This window comes from Cololabis saira, chromosome 15, assembly GCF_033807715.1.
Source record: "Cololabis saira isolate AMF1-May2022 chromosome 15, fColSai1.1, whole genome shotgun sequence".
Taxonomy (NCBI): domain Eukaryota; kingdom Metazoa; phylum Chordata; class Actinopteri; order Beloniformes; family Belonidae; genus Cololabis; species Cololabis saira.
This window is the reverse complement of record NC_084601.1, coordinates 41331327-41346517: the sequence shown is the minus strand read 5'-3', so window position 1 is coordinate 41346517 and position 15191 is coordinate 41331327. Positions and strand designations below refer to the sequence as shown.

The 15191-nt window shown below is 42.8% G+C and overlaps 6 non-coding genes across 6 annotated transcripts; 4 read left to right on the top strand and 2 right to left on the bottom strand.

Annotated features, from left to right (window-relative positions):
- The first annotated feature begins 1109 nt into the window (after positions 1-1109).
- Positions 1110-1181, top strand: trnaw-cca (transfer RNA tryptophan (anticodon CCA)). Its single transcript has one exon. It is a non-coding gene; the product is annotated as a tRNA-Trp (tRNA).
- A 348-nt stretch (positions 1182-1529) lies between these two features.
- trnas-cga (transfer RNA serine (anticodon CGA)) lies at positions 1530-1611 on the top strand. Its single transcript has one exon. It is a non-coding gene; the product is annotated as a tRNA-Ser (tRNA).
- Positions 1612-8287: 6676 nt separating this feature from the next.
- On the top strand, positions 8288-8361 carry trnat-agu (transfer RNA threonine (anticodon AGU)). Its single transcript has one exon. It is a non-coding gene; the product is annotated as a tRNA-Thr (tRNA).
- A 472-nt stretch (positions 8362-8833) lies between these two features.
- trnai-aau (transfer RNA isoleucine (anticodon AAU)) lies at positions 8834-8907 on the top strand. Its single transcript has one exon. It is a non-coding gene; the product is annotated as a tRNA-Ile (tRNA).
- A 3977-nt stretch (positions 8908-12884) lies between these two features.
- trnak-uuu (transfer RNA lysine (anticodon UUU)) lies at positions 12885-12957 on the bottom strand. The gene has a single exon. It is a non-coding gene; the product is annotated as a tRNA-Lys (tRNA).
- A 427-nt stretch (positions 12958-13384) lies between these two features.
- Positions 13385-13458, bottom strand: trnai-aau (transfer RNA isoleucine (anticodon AAU)). The gene has a single exon. It is a non-coding gene; the product is annotated as a tRNA-Ile (tRNA).
- Positions 13459-15191: the final 1733 nt, after the last annotated feature.

Sequence of the window (15191 nt, the reverse complement as noted above, 5' to 3'; positions counted from 1 at the left end):
TGTTGTTTTACCATCTTCTTGACACTTGTGAAAATAAATTCTGATTAATTTGAATGAGAGAAGTTGTTTGTGCTTATTTTACGCATATTTGTCACAACTGCTGTTGCAAAGGCCTGTGTTCGAATTCCTCCCTTCACTTTTATTCTGAAGAATAATCTACCTTGAGACTGATTTTTTTCTGTTTAGTTATTTTCCTGATTACATCAGTTGGTGCCCTGTTTTGATTAAGTCATTTTGATAATTCAATTTGATAAATAATCTACTTTATAAATTATTAATGATTGTCCTTCGACAATCATTAATAATTATTTGATAACTGAACCAGCACCTCCCCTGTGGCACAATATCAATCATATTAGAAATAAATGTATGGCTTTATATAAGTTGTCCGATTGTGGTAGAATAAAAAATCACTCACCACAGAGATGTCATGGGTGTGAAAAAAAAACATTGAGAAAAAACAATTTTTCCCTTTTTCTTTTTTTCTTTTTTCCTTTTTTTTAACTACGGAAACTGACATTCTTTGAAATCAGTGTCCAAAATTTAAAATTCCATGCAAATAATCTCTGGTTGCCACATTTCCCCGACAGCAGTCTTCAACTGCCTGCTTTGAAAGACTCATGGTGCGGGACATACCGTGGGGCAAAAAAGTATTTAGTCAGCCACCAATTGTGCAAGTTCTCCCACTTAAAAAGATGAGAGGCCTTCAACTATGAGACACAGAATGGGGGGAAAGTATCCAAGAAATCACATTGTAGGATTTTTACTGAATGAATTGATAAATTCCTGGGTAAAACAAGTATTTGGTCACCTACAAACAAGCAAGATTTTTTCAAGCAAGGTTTTTCTGCAAAGGGACCAGGACGACTGATCCGTTATTTGCAAATACATTCTTTTTAAAATCAGCCTATGTGATTTTTTTTTCTTTCATTTTGTCTCTCTCTCTATATATATATATATATATATATATATATATATATATATATACACACACACACACACACACACACACACACACTTACTTTGATCTACTTCAAATCATGTTTCTCTAGTTTGCCCTCTATGATTAGATTTGTGTTAATTAAACAACCTCAGACCGTGTCAGAAAAGGCTCTGTGGTGCAATGGTAGCGCGTCTGACACCAGATCAGAAGGTTATGTGTTCAACTCACATCAGGGTCATAATGAACTTTCAGTTTTTTTATTTATCCATCCTCACGAGTTCACCAACCAGACAAACTTTAGCTGCAACAGAAAACTTTGATATGTACCTGGAATTGTTCAAGTCTGCATAATCACCTGACTTGATGAAAGGAGGAACAAAAGATAATCTTAATAAAAAACGAATTTCATTTGTTTATCAGGAGACACAAGGCAAGTTTATTTGTATACCACATTTCATGTACAATTTAAAGTGATTTAATAGCAACATTTAAGATAAAAATATGTGTCAAAGTAATAAAGTAAAATCATCCAGTTTTAAAAAGTCTCTAAATTGTCTGATTCTGCAGATTCACACATATAGGAGTGGTTGTTGTGGCCGAGTGGTTAAGGCGGTGGACTCGAAATCCATTGGGGATTCCCCGCGCAGGTTCAAATCCTGCCAACAACGATCGATATTTGAATGGGGAAAAAAGGCTTGTTAAATCTTGTCTGTCTTAACCTCAGACAAAACTGATAAAACTCATCCATCAGGGGCCTCATGTACTGTTACGAAACCCCTGGTCAGGCCATGTACAGGTGTTGAGACCAAGGGTCACATAGCATGACATTTAAACCAGTAGGGAACCCAAGCATAAAAAGGTGCAAATAACTGAGACAACACAGGGTTTTAAACTGGGGTGCTTGATTTTACTTACACTCCAGCAAGATATTTACAATATTTACAAGTGTACAAAATGACCAAACAAAAGTATGCCACTGCCAGGGGACGTGGATGTTGCCAAAATAACAAATAAGCAGCTAAGGAAAAACACAGTTCTATCTAACTGTCTAATAAGGAAACCAAAAGCCTGTCTGCCTAACTACACTAACCAGTGGGACAAAAATACAATAGTGGCAACCATCCCTTACCTAATGTGACTAAACATAGATTCTACTACGTGATGCCTGTGTATAGGGGCCCCCGTCTTACCTGTCCCAAGGCAGGGCATATACACCAGACTATGAAGCAGAATAATAGCAATAACAGCAGGATGTGCTTCTGGACTCTAGCAAGCAAGCAAGCAACCATCAACTTGCTATGAGAGAGAGCCAGCAGGAACTGGCAAACAGCCCTTTTATAGGGCACAGGTGGAGTTGATTGGAGGAGGGCACAGGTGGAGTTGATTGGAGGAGGGCACAGGTGGAGATGATTGGTGGAGGGCAGAGACAGGGAACCAGAGGCTGGCCAATGGGAGATGGGTGGTGAATGGCTGCTGGTTATGGACCTCACCTGCAGAGAATGAGTGGTAGGGAGGGGAGGAGAAGGTGGAAGAGAAATGCAGAGCCACAGAAAATCCTACCTCTGTGGCACGTAACACGCCCACCGACAAGAACAAACTTACTCTAAGTTTGTTCACAAGCAAAACAAAAACTATTGTGACACTTAGATGCGGGACAACGCATCAGCCATCACGTTGTCTAAACCTTTCTTATGTCTTATGTCCAGGTTGTAGTTCTGGACGATGAGAGCCCATCGCTTTAAGCGCTGGTTCTGGTTATACATTCTGGACAAGAATGTTAGTGGGTTATGATCGGTGAAGACGACGACAGGTACAGAGCTCGAGCCAACATAAACTTCAAAATGTTGCAAAGCCAGCATCAAGGCCAGTGCTTCCTTCTCAATGGTGGAATAATTAAGCTGTGGCTTAGTAAATTTTCGGGAGAAGAAACAGACGGGGTGATCAAGTCCATCAGCATCCTCTTGAAGCAATACAGCCCCAGCTCCCAAGGCACTTGCGTCTACCTCTAACTTGAAGGGCAGAGTAAAGTCTGGAGCAGCAAGCACCGGGGCACTGCAAAGCAAAGCCTTGGCCTTCTCAAAGGCCTGCTGACAATCTGAAGTCCAAACAAACTGTTTAGCATCACTGAGCAAACTAGTTAAAGGAGCTATTACAGAGGAAAAGTTACGGCAGAACGAGCGATAGTAGCCAGCCATCCCAATAAAACGTTGCAGCTCGCGTTTGTTCGTTGGGGCTGGATAATTAACAATAGCCATAACCTTAGCATGCACAGCCCGTACCTTTCCCAATCCAACCTCCTTGCCCAAGTAAGTAATTGTTGGTTTTGGTTTTCCGGTGATCTGACAGTGATGACAGGTTTTGCAAAACTGCGCAACAGAAGATCGTAACTTAGGCCAAAAGAAATGCTTCCGTACCCTGTTGTAAGTTTTAGTTATCCCCAAATGACCAGACCAAGGAGTCTCGTGAGCCAACAGCAGAACCTGGTGGCGAAAGGGGGTAGGCATAACCACCTGGGTCATCACACCCCAGTCCATGCCAGCTGCAGCAGGCAATGACCATTTCCTCATTAGCAAGTCATTTTCCACAAAATAGGCTATTGGTTTGCCCCTTGCAGCCACAGGGGAAACAGCCAATGCAAAGCAATGAGCTAAAGAGGGGTCAGTTTTCTGGGCAGCAATTATCTCGTTGCGAGTAACTGGAAGTGTAATGGAAGGCATATGGACTGGCTTTGATTTTACCTTCGCTTGGCCAGTTGAATGCTGGGGAAAAACGTCAGTCGCAAGTGGAGTGGCCAAAATGGAGTCTGACAAGTGAACCGCCCCACTCTCCTTGCGTGCCTGAGCTCGTGTAAGCACACAGGCTGGAAATATACCTGGGTGGACATCTGAGCCGCATGGCATAGCCATGACATTGGGGTGTTCAACAATCTCCAGCACCGGGCAAACCTTGTCACCTGCAATGTCGTTCCCCATAATGAGGTCTATACCAGGAACAGGCAAAGCAGGGCACACAGCTACCTTAAAGCAGCCAGAAACCAGTTTTGTGTCAAGAAACACATTGTGTAGTGGAACTTTAATGAAACTCATATCAATTCCTTGAGCAATGTTGTGTGCACCAGAAAATGTTGCATCCGACAGAGGCAGCACATCATTTAGCAGGAAGGACTGAGCCGCCCCAGTGTCTCTCAAAATACGAATCGGCTTCTTACTACCGGGGTCACCAACCAAGGACACCATGCCCTCGAATGTGAAAGGCTTGAAGCCGTCACAGCATGTAGGAACAGCACTGGTTGGAGTCTGCTCAGACACTGTCCTAACAAAACCCATCGGTTTAGCATTAGCAGGTTTAGAGGAACCAGAATTCTTTCTCCTCAACTGAAAACAATCCTTCTGGACATGACCCTTAGTGTGGCAATAATAGCATTCCCTCTCCTCCTTAGCACCGGCAGGAGGGGCAGAGTTAGCCACACCAAAACCCTTACCTCGAGGCGCCACAAACACCTCCTTATGGGTCAACATATACTCATCAGCAAAAATAGCGGCTTCATGAAGCTGAGAGACCTTCTTCTCATTCAAATAAACAACACAACGCTCTGAAGCACACTTCTTAAACTCCTCTAAGAGTATTAGCTCTCGAAGTCCAGCAAAATCAGTGACTTTGCTAGCAGCACACCACTTATCAAACCGTTCGCCCTTCTCTCTAGCAAACTCTACAAAAGTTTGAGTGGGACTTTTCTTGAAGTTTCGAAATTGCTGCCTGTAGGCTTCGGGTACGAGCTCGTAGGCTCTGAGTACAGCAGACTTACACACATCATAATCAAGACTATCGGCAAGAGGCAATGAGGCTATTACGTGTTGTGCTTTACCGGTTAGCTTGCACTGCAGCAGAGTGGACCAGTTCTCTTTTGGCCAATTAAGAACAGTCGCAAGGCGTTCAAAAGTATGAAAAAAAGAATCCACTTCCGTTTCTCGGAAGGGAGGAAGTTCTATGTGCCGAAATAAATCATATCTACCAGGTGGTGTTGGCGAGGCAGTGGAGGTGAGTGGACCATGGGTGCCAATTGAAGAGGCAGGAGCCGCCACTGTGGACGGAGAGACGAAGGCGGAGAAGGTGGACGGTGCCACGGGTTGGGGAGAGGACTCCAGCTCCAACTTACGCAGCCTTATGGCTGTCTCCAGTTGGAATTCCAGCTCTAGCCTGCAGATGGCAAGCTGCTGGTCAAGTTCAGCTCTCTGAGCTCTTCCCGCAGCTTCTCGGAGTTCCCTTTTCTCCTCCCGCTCTCTGTCGAGGCGAGCCAGACGCAACTTGAGCTTAGCGCCATCCAGGGACCCCGTTGGGGACGGTGAGTAAGCGTTAGGGTCCCCCTTTGGCAAGGTCGGCGTCGACCTTACCCTCACCACTGTTTCCGGGGAGGCTGCACCAACCAGCCCAGCCTCCAGAGGGCCACCCAGAACACCTCTGTCCACTAACCCCTCCAGCACCACTGGTTTTAACTCCCTTTTAAGGGCACCACTGTCAGTCACAATACTATAATGTTTGGCCACCGAAATCAGGTCAGCCTTGCGACACTTCTCAAATGACTCACGGGAAGGGTTTGCAATGAACTGGTTTAAATCAAAACCGGATGCCATGGTACAACAAAAAACGCACAAAAACCAACTATCACCTCAAGTCTAGAGAACCAAGTATTTGCACCCCCAAATGCTCAGAAATTTCCCGGACGAGCCCCCACTTTCATGCTACGAAACCCCTGGTCAGGCCATGTACAGGTGTTGAGACCAAGGGTCACATAGCATGACATTTAAACCAGTAGGGAACCCAAGCATAAAAAGGTGCAAATAACTGAGACAACACAGGGTTTTAAACTGGGGTGCTTGATTTTACTTACACTCCAGCAAGATATTTACAATATTTACAAGTGTACAAAATGACCAAACAAAAGTATGCCACTGCCAGGGGACGTGGATGTTGCCAAAATAACAAATAAGCAGCTAAGGAAAAACACAGTTCTATCTAACTGTCTAATAAGGAAACCAAAAGCCTGTCTGCCTAACTACACTAACCAGTGGGACAAAAATACAATAGTGGCAACCATCCCTTACCTAATGTGACTAAACATAGATTCTACTACGTGATGCCTGTGTATAGGGGCCCCCGTCTTACCTGTCCCAAGGCAGGGCATATACACCAGACTATGAAGCAGAATAATAGCAATAACAGCAGGATGTGCTTCTGGACTCTAGCAAGCAAGCAAGCAACCATCAACTTGCTATGAGAGAGAGCCAGCAGGAACTGGCAAACAGCCCTTTTATAGGGCACAGGTGGAGTTGATTGGAGGAGGGCACAGGTGGAGTTGATTGGAGGAGGGCAGAGACAGGGAACCAGAGGCTGGCCAATGGGAGATGGGTGGTGAATGGCTGCTGGTTATGGACCTCACCTGCAGAGAATGAGTGGTAGGGAGGGGAGGAGAAGGTGGAAGAGAAATGCAGAGCCACAGAAAATCCTACCTCTGTGGCACGTAACATGTACAAAGAGTGTACGTGCGCCACTTAGTACGCTTACGGTTGGATGTTCAAAAAGTGATTGAACGTGAAAAGTTGTGGTCCTTCACGCACACATTAATTCTGGCTTACGCACATTTCTGAGGTTTTGTCTTATGGCGACACTCACTGGGGATGCAGTGAAGTCCAACATATGAGGAAAAGTGACTTCAACAACAAGTTCACTACCACACATGAAGGGCACGGCAGTCCCCACATCACCAAATAAGTTACACAGGAGTCGAAATGCAACAATTTCACAATTAACCACATGGTCTGAACATAAAACTAAAGGTTGGTGCAAAACAATGTATACCTCAAATCACACTGTCAGCCTTGGCTCTGTTAGAGGACACTGCTGAAGTAAGAGTGAGGATTGAGGGTTTCTTTCAGAATAACAAAGTTTATAAGGATACGCTGAATTATCATAAAATTGGTTACCTGGAAGGGAGTGCCTAATCTGACCTCTCTGAACAGCTTGGTATAGAGATTTTGAGTTCCATCGTGAATCTGACCTTTCAGCTTAGTTTTGCAGTGATTCACCACATGTTCAAACACCCTAGGTGGGACTTGGCCCCACAATTCCTGTTTTAGGAGGCCGGTTCCTTGTCCACTAGGCCACTAGGACTTCAGCGGTAGCATTTCCACATATAAGAGGCCCAAAGCCAGGAAACGTACCCAGGAACAGTGGACTCTCCCTGCATGTAGGACCCTGGAAGGTGCACATTCCTGGTTTTGGGCCACAGTCCTACGTGAATTATGCGACTGTGTGATTATGTGAACAGTAAAGGCCTTGGATTAGCTTTGAGGCCCAATTCTGTGCCTCGAACTGAGACCAGGCTCGAGTTTTACAACACCTGACCACATGTTTGGAACAAAGGAAACCCTCCCCCCCCCCCATGGTGTTTCCAAGCAGAATTTGCATCTAAGGCCCTACAGTGATAGGGAACAACCCTCTGATTGGACACAGACCCCAAACTGCAGGAAGAGCCACATTGACTTCTTGGGCGCAGCTATAAAGAGCAAGGCCCCCCTCTCTCTCGCCCTCTCTTCTCTTTTGCTCTTTTTCCTACAGGATCTCTGCACCTCGGACCTGCCAAGAGAGTTCCCTGTGAGCAGGAACTACCACTTTAGCATGACGTGCGTCTAGCCACGAGCTGGCCCCTCCAGGATCATTGACCGAAGAAACGTCTTATCTGGAGCGCTGCAACTGGTGGCCCACGAGTGTTCCGAGCCTCAAGAGGAGCAGAACCAGGGACCCTGCACGCCTGGATGTGAACGCCTTTGGACCGACCTGGAGCTGAAGGAAACCAGCTGCTGTGCCCTCGCTGCAGAACCCTCATCCACAGCACGGATAACGGGAGAGAGTGAGAGCCGCTCTTAATCAGGATCCCCTGCTGAGCATAATCACCCGGCTGTTCATCAAGGAACGCTGACCGGCCAGACCAAATCACCTTTTCTTCATTTACAATGATCCACGTAAGGGCTGTTTTGTGTCTGGGCAGAGAAACTTAGTTAACACAAACTTAGTTTTACGTTGTGAGCTGGATCGCTGATCCCGTCACAACCGTGTTGTTAGTTTAAGTGTGTTTATTTACTTTATTGTTTTCTCCTCTCCTACTAACTCTCACACACACTCTTATCTTGGTCATAAAGACCCCAAGCTTGTTTGAGTCATGTGACACACACACACACACACACACACACACACGCTTTACGCATTACGCAGTGTTAGTATGTCAGGCCCCGGTTGTCTTTGGTAAGAGAAATCACCATGGAGACGAGGTAACTGAGACATTACGGTGGCCCTGTGGCTTAGTTGGTCAAAGCACCTGTCTAGTAAACAGGAGATCCTGGGTTCAAATCCCAGCAGAGCCTCTAAACTCATCTGTCTTTGGAGGAGAGAAAGATTAGAGATGTTTCATTCATTCATAATTCAACTGTGGTGGTGAAATGGTTAAATGACATGTAGCTTAATAAAGGAAGAAAATCACATTGAAGATTTCTTAACCAAAGTTAATTCACACTTAAAGTTCTTCTAAGAGATGTGGACTGCTTGAGAAGCAGGTAGTGTCTGGTTCTTCTCCTTTTAGTCACTTCTATGACTTTAATGGTTTGCTGTTCTTCACTCGTGCCACAAGGTGGGGTACTCCTGCAATTCTTTTTGACCAAATGTGTATTTCTTTACGTGGTGTGTCTGACAGTCAGTTACTTCCCAAGTTTGACCTCACTTAAAAAAGTCTCTACTTGGTTCGGGAGACTGTGCATGTAACTCAAGATGTTGTAAACCCAGCCTGGATCAAACATATACATGCATACATACGTACGAAAAAGAAACCCTCACCATGAAGGCCTGTTAGCTCAGAAGGTCAGAGCGTGGTGCTAATAACGCCAAGGTCATGGGTTCAATCCCCATACTGGCCAGAATGTTTACCACTAAAACACGGGTTATCTTTGAAAGAAAGCACCTGTCTTGTAAACAGGAGATCCTGGGTTCAAATCCCAGCACAGCCTTTAAACTAACAATTAAGTATATCACTCCTGTAATGATAAAAAACAGTCTTTGTGGAAAAATGGATCCAGTTTGTCTTTTTTCCACATGGTTGGATAAAGTCTTCACTTTCTCTGTTTGGGAGGAAACTGTTTGTCAACACAAACACTTACAATGTTTCTCAGTGTAGCAAGTGCTTCTTCTAACATTTCCTAAGCAGTAAAAGCAGACTGAACTCATGACGTTTTAACAGGCCTCGTTCATACTGAGATGATAATTGTTGCTCATAAGGGAACAGTCGTTGGCTGACCGTCACTGCCAGGGTTCTTGAGAAAGCTGTAATCCAGTCAGGAGTAGGTACGAAGAGAGAGCTGTTCATTCAAATGTCAATGACAGTTGTCATTATCAAACCTCTCCAAGTCTATGGTCTCTTTCTAAGAGGATGCTGTAAAGCAGTGATTCTTAACCATAGGGCCGCGGCCCACACTTGGGCCGCGAGCGCCATCTAGTGGGCCGCCAAAAAAAATTCAGTTTTGTACGTGTGGGCCGCGGGGGCCGCGGGACTGCATAGCAACTCCCGACCAAATGAGGAGAAGAAGACACTCAGCTAGCTGTACGTGTAATAGTAAGAGAAATGGTGTGTCTTTACAGAGAAAATCCTTCATTTTGCACAGAGTAGGTTTAGATCCGCCAGGATTAGGGATCGATTAATTGGGTCTGCGCCCAGAGCAAGCGAGCGCGGCGTGATCATTTACCCTGACGCGTCCCCGCGGCCGGGGAGGTCGGCTGAGGCTGCCGCTCGGGCGGTGGGCTCCGTCGTTACTGCTGAAGGATGGTAGATGTAGATGCGTGGGCTGTCGTGTCTGCTGGACTGGACTGTTCGGGCTTTCGAAAAAGCATCGGAAAGTAACTGCTGCAGCGCGACCAGAGAGCTGCGGTGCGGGCTGTGCCCGTCGCAGCTGATCAGGCTCGGATGAACCCGACACACTGAGTCCTGACAACTTATTAATGTAAATAACTTAAAGTAAAATCAAACTAAGTTTTGTCCTCGCTGCATTTTTAAATATGCAACCCGGAATGGACAAATTCATCCTGTTCAGTCTTCCCACTGGGACAAAACCAGTGTCTCATACGTTCAGAGACCGTGGCGTTCAAAGTGCGAAAGTGAAACGCCACTGAAACAAAACACAAAGTTTTTCATCAAACATATCCACTCAAGTCTGAACTGAAGTCACAGAAAATAAACTGACCATCTTAAAAGATCCTGCCCATGTTTGGGTCCAGATACAGCTGTGAAGCAGCTTTCTCCACAGTGAACATAATTAAAACTAAATATCGTTTCAGGCTCATCAATGAGCACCTCCACATGCATATGAGAACCTGACACCATCCAGCCCAGATTTAAAGTCCTGGCAGGAGAAATCAGAGCTCAGTTCTCTCACTGAACAACAGAAAGTGGGGGCATAAGATTATAAGAGGGGAAGAAAGAAAAACTGCAAAACTGTTAAATTGTTAAGATGTGTTTATATTAATTTAGTATAAAAATGTGTTGAGACAATTAACAAAGAAAAGGGGAAATTCAAAGTGCTGGTAGAGAAATAAAATAAGATAGCATTTGAAAAATAAAATAAAATCTACTTTATTTTTAAGAGAAAAAAATATGTTTAATTCAAGTTAAACATGTTAATTGGCAAATATGTACTTTTTTAATATAACAGTCAGATGCAGATGTTGATACAACTATGAGGCTACTTGAATATATACACACACACATATATATACACACACACACACACATATATATATATATATATATATATATATATATATATATATATATATATATATATATATATATATATATATATATATATATATAAATATAATGATGTTCTGGACCTTCGCTTGAGTAAATTTTCTCCAAATGGACCTCTTAAAGTTTTAGTTGAATACCCCTGCTATACAGTGTATTTAATGGGCCCCGGGCCCCTCTGTACTGAAAAAATTGGGCCCCAAGGTCAGAAAGGTTAAGAACCCCTGCTGTAAAGCAATGGATGACATACAACACGTGTCTAACTGAATATACATGCAAACATTCAATCGTTAATGTAGAAGTTGTTGTATAAGGTGAAGGACAAATGGAGGTAAGTAGCTTGGGATTTTGAAGAAACCATCAACAAACAGTTACTTTCCTGACATCATGACTGCTCACCTGCTCATGTGGCTGGTCAACTGTGACGTCTCCTGCAGCGTTGGTGGTTTAGTGGTCAGCATATCTGCTAGCAGTTGACCTCGGTTCAATTCCAGCCCATGCAGCAAACATGAGAGGGAGTTAAGAGTGAACTTATCTTTTTGGGGGAAACTCAGCAGTCATTATGAACATGAGTTCTAACAGTCGACACCTATGTCCACATGGACAACAATACTCTGATCATAATCAGATAAAAGATGTTTCTCTTTAGCTTGGAGTGGAGATAGCAGCTGGGTTTCAGCTAAACATGCGGTGAAGTAGCAGGAGAATGCTAGAGACAGACAGGTGGGAGGTGGACGGGTCCAGCATCTCCTGGTGCCGGAGGAGACGATGATGGAGCAGTAGAAAAACCATGAATGAGCTGGAAGATGAGACCTCCATCTATCTGGTTCTCCTTCTGCCTGAAGCCTGTTCTTCTTCATCCCAGATCACACATCTCTCACATTGTTCTGCTGCAGCTTGTTCTCCGGCTTCCTCCTCCTTATCTTTAGTCTGGACTTTCAGTAGTTTTTGTCCTGACCTCAATAATCTTCTGTCTCCCTCCCTGAAGGCTCTTTTCTTCTGTTTGAGGATTTCCTTCAGGTCACTGGTGATCCAGGGTTTATTGTCGGGTAAACACCTTTGTGTTGTGGTGGAGATGATGTTTTCCACACAGAAGGTGATGTAGTCACTCACACACTCAGTCCTGGCACTGATATCATCTACATGTGGCTCAGAGTGAACAAGTCCCACTTTGCTGCCATTAACATTGTTCCGTTATTGTTGTGTCAAATACCAAGTTTCATACTCCAAACCAGCAGAGGGCGACCACACACAGTACTGCTGCTCCCAGGAAGTCACTAATTGGGGCCATGTTCACCTGTGCACAGGAAGGCATGGCAGGAAATGTTTGGTCTGGTCTCGGTTAGCTCCATCTCTCTCCTGGTAACTCCTGACCACACACCTGATCCATTGAAAGACGCAACTGGTAGAAAGAACCAGTTTGAATGTGGATGTGATTGGTTTTTTAGTTTAGTAAATCCAATGCAATTTAAGTTGACTTAATTTGTTTATGTTAATCTAAGCATGTATAGATTATTGAAAGTAGTCAAACATGATGTTACTTTATGTTTAGTTAATATTGATCATTTGAGAAACTATTAAGTTAAGAAATTAACTTTGAGAAGTTAATTTAAATGTTTGAGTAACACTGAGTGACATATTATTTAGAAATCTTAAAGGAAAAATGCTTACTGATTGTTGTTTAAATTGAGTCTAATTAATGTCTTTTCTGTTTATCTTAAAGGTTATCAACCTACTACTACTACTCTTCTTTATCCCATTCCATTATTTGATTATCCCGATTTAAACCATCAAACTAAACCCATCTTCAAGAAAATAAAAACTTACGAGTAAGAAGATTTGAGTTGTCCTTTGCATCCTTCTACAATCGATCGAGCAGTTTGTCAAGTTTGGGCAGAGTTGGGCACAGTTATTGTTTGGAAAAATACAGGTCCCATGGATTAAGAGTGTGATGCTCTGAATCCGAACTACCGAGGTCTTGCAAGAGAGCTTTGTCTCTGTATTTCACCCTTTGTTTTTTATTTAATAGCTTGAGATGGACATTGAAAATAATCCGGTTGTTTCTTAACAGTTAGAAATTGTGGTCAGCAGTTTATCCACCTGAACAGGGACTTGAAACCTGGACCCTCAGATTAAAAGTCTGATGCTCTACCAGCTGAGCTACTCAGGTTATTGTCTGAATATTTAGTTTCTTCTTTTCTTCATATTTTTACAAATATAAGGCATTGGAAAGCCTTTACCACTCGGCCACAACAACCTGTCAGAGAACCTGGAGAACCAGAGCATTTAGAGCCTTTTTTATTGTTGGATGATAATTATTTATCACTGACACATATTTCTATCCTCATTTTTCAAATGTTTTAATGTAAAGCACTTTGAATTGTACATGGAATGTCTATTACAAATAAACTTCCCCTCGCTTTATAAACTTATTACATTCCTTATGTTTAAAAGTCATCTTTATTTCATCCTTTCTTCAAGGTAGGTGATCCTGCAGACGTGAATAATTCTTGGTCCACATAAAGTTAACAATGAAACATACGATCTTTAAAAACTGAAACTTTGTAAGATCCCCAGAGTTTAACTGGTAACCAGTTTGGCCAGTATGGGGATTGAACCCATGACCTTGGCGTTATTAGCACCACACTCTGACCTTCTGAGCTAACCGGCCTTCATGGGACATGGTTGTTTTTCGTATATATCTAGGTATGTGTACGTAGAGATCCAGGCCTTGATTACAAAACCTTGAGTTACATGTGTAGCGCCTGTTAGATAACGCCAGCAGAGCAACTGTGTCACTAACATGATAGTGCTGGTTAGCACCAGAGAAGAAGCCCTTGTTCTTTGTTGGTTTTTAGAGTTGAGGGAAAAAAGCAGAGAAATGTACTGAATGCCTCAGAGCAACCGTATGGTTTTACCCTGTCTTCCGCTGAAATAAAGTCCATGTCTGCACCACCAAGTCGTCCCAGTGAGTGCTGTAACAATTTGGAGATGATTAATGGACATTATTTCACGGCGAAAGACCTTTCCAACTCTGGAGAAAAACGCTGTAACGCCGGACACGTGTGAGAGCAAGCTAACTGAGGAAGCGCTAGCTTAAGGCAGTGGTCCCCAACCTCCGGGGCACAGCCCGGTACGGGGCCGCACAGAAAGAAAAAATAATTTCTGTAGAATCTGATGGTTGACTCTCAAACTGAGGGTTCACAAAGTTTTTATTTCTTGAATGTACAGTAAATACACTGCAAACACACCATAAGAGCTATAAAGTTATAAAATAAAATAGTTAGTCTTTCTACATTCATATAAGTTTAATTTAACTTAAATACAGACCGAGCTGCTCGCTCGGTCGGCAATAAAGCTTCCACAATACATGAGCGACCAAACTCAAGCTGGACATAAATACGGTATAAAATTTGCACAAATCCTCATCAGCAGTGTCAGTTAGGCTCCAATTTAGCATTCCCGACACTCGCTTAGTCTTTCAGACACACTTTCTACTGCCGTTACACTTTTACCGTTAAAGTCTGAAGCGCTGGATGTTTACAAGGTCTCGCGAGATGCCTTCAAAATAAAAATACTAAATATTGGTCTCCTTAATATATAACAATAAAATAAAAGCCTGGCTTTAAATAACGTTAATGAGAAAAAAAACAACATAAAAACACATTTATAGAAATTCTGATATTGGTAATTTACAATTTCCATTATTTCAATAAATGTTTTCAAAAATTATGTTTGATTATTTATTATTATTATTATTATTATTATTATTATTATTATTATTATTATTATTATTATTCATTATTATTACTATAGCGAAAATACCACAGTTTTTAATGCTGACCTTGTCATTTTATTTAGTTTTTATCAGCTACACCTTTAGATTGGGCCATGAAAATATTGTCATTGACATTAAACCGGTCCGTGGTGCAGAAAAGGTTGGGGACCACTGGCTTAAGGTACCAGATACACGCCTCATATTGTTGTTTGTTTCCCAGTGTTTTAAAAAAAACGCTACGAACAAGATATCGGAGTGCAGAGAAGAGCTCCTGATGGAGATAGAAACTAAATTATTTGCACTAAAAGTTAAAAAAACAAACTGTACAGAGCAGTGGCAGCTGGTGATAAAACAATTTTTGGGGGGGGGGGGGGGGGGGGTGCATTGGCGAGTGGGGATTAGAGTTAGGATCAGTGTTGTGCTAGTTACTGAAAAATAGTAACTAGTTATTATGATTAATTACTGCATTAAAAAGTAACTCAGTTAGTAACTCCGTTAATGGTAACACTTTACTTGAATGTGTTGTCATAAGACTGTCATGATGCTGTCATAATCATGACATAACATCTTTCATGACACATTATGAATGCTTATGACAGTCGTCAGTAAGTGTCATTAAGTGTCAT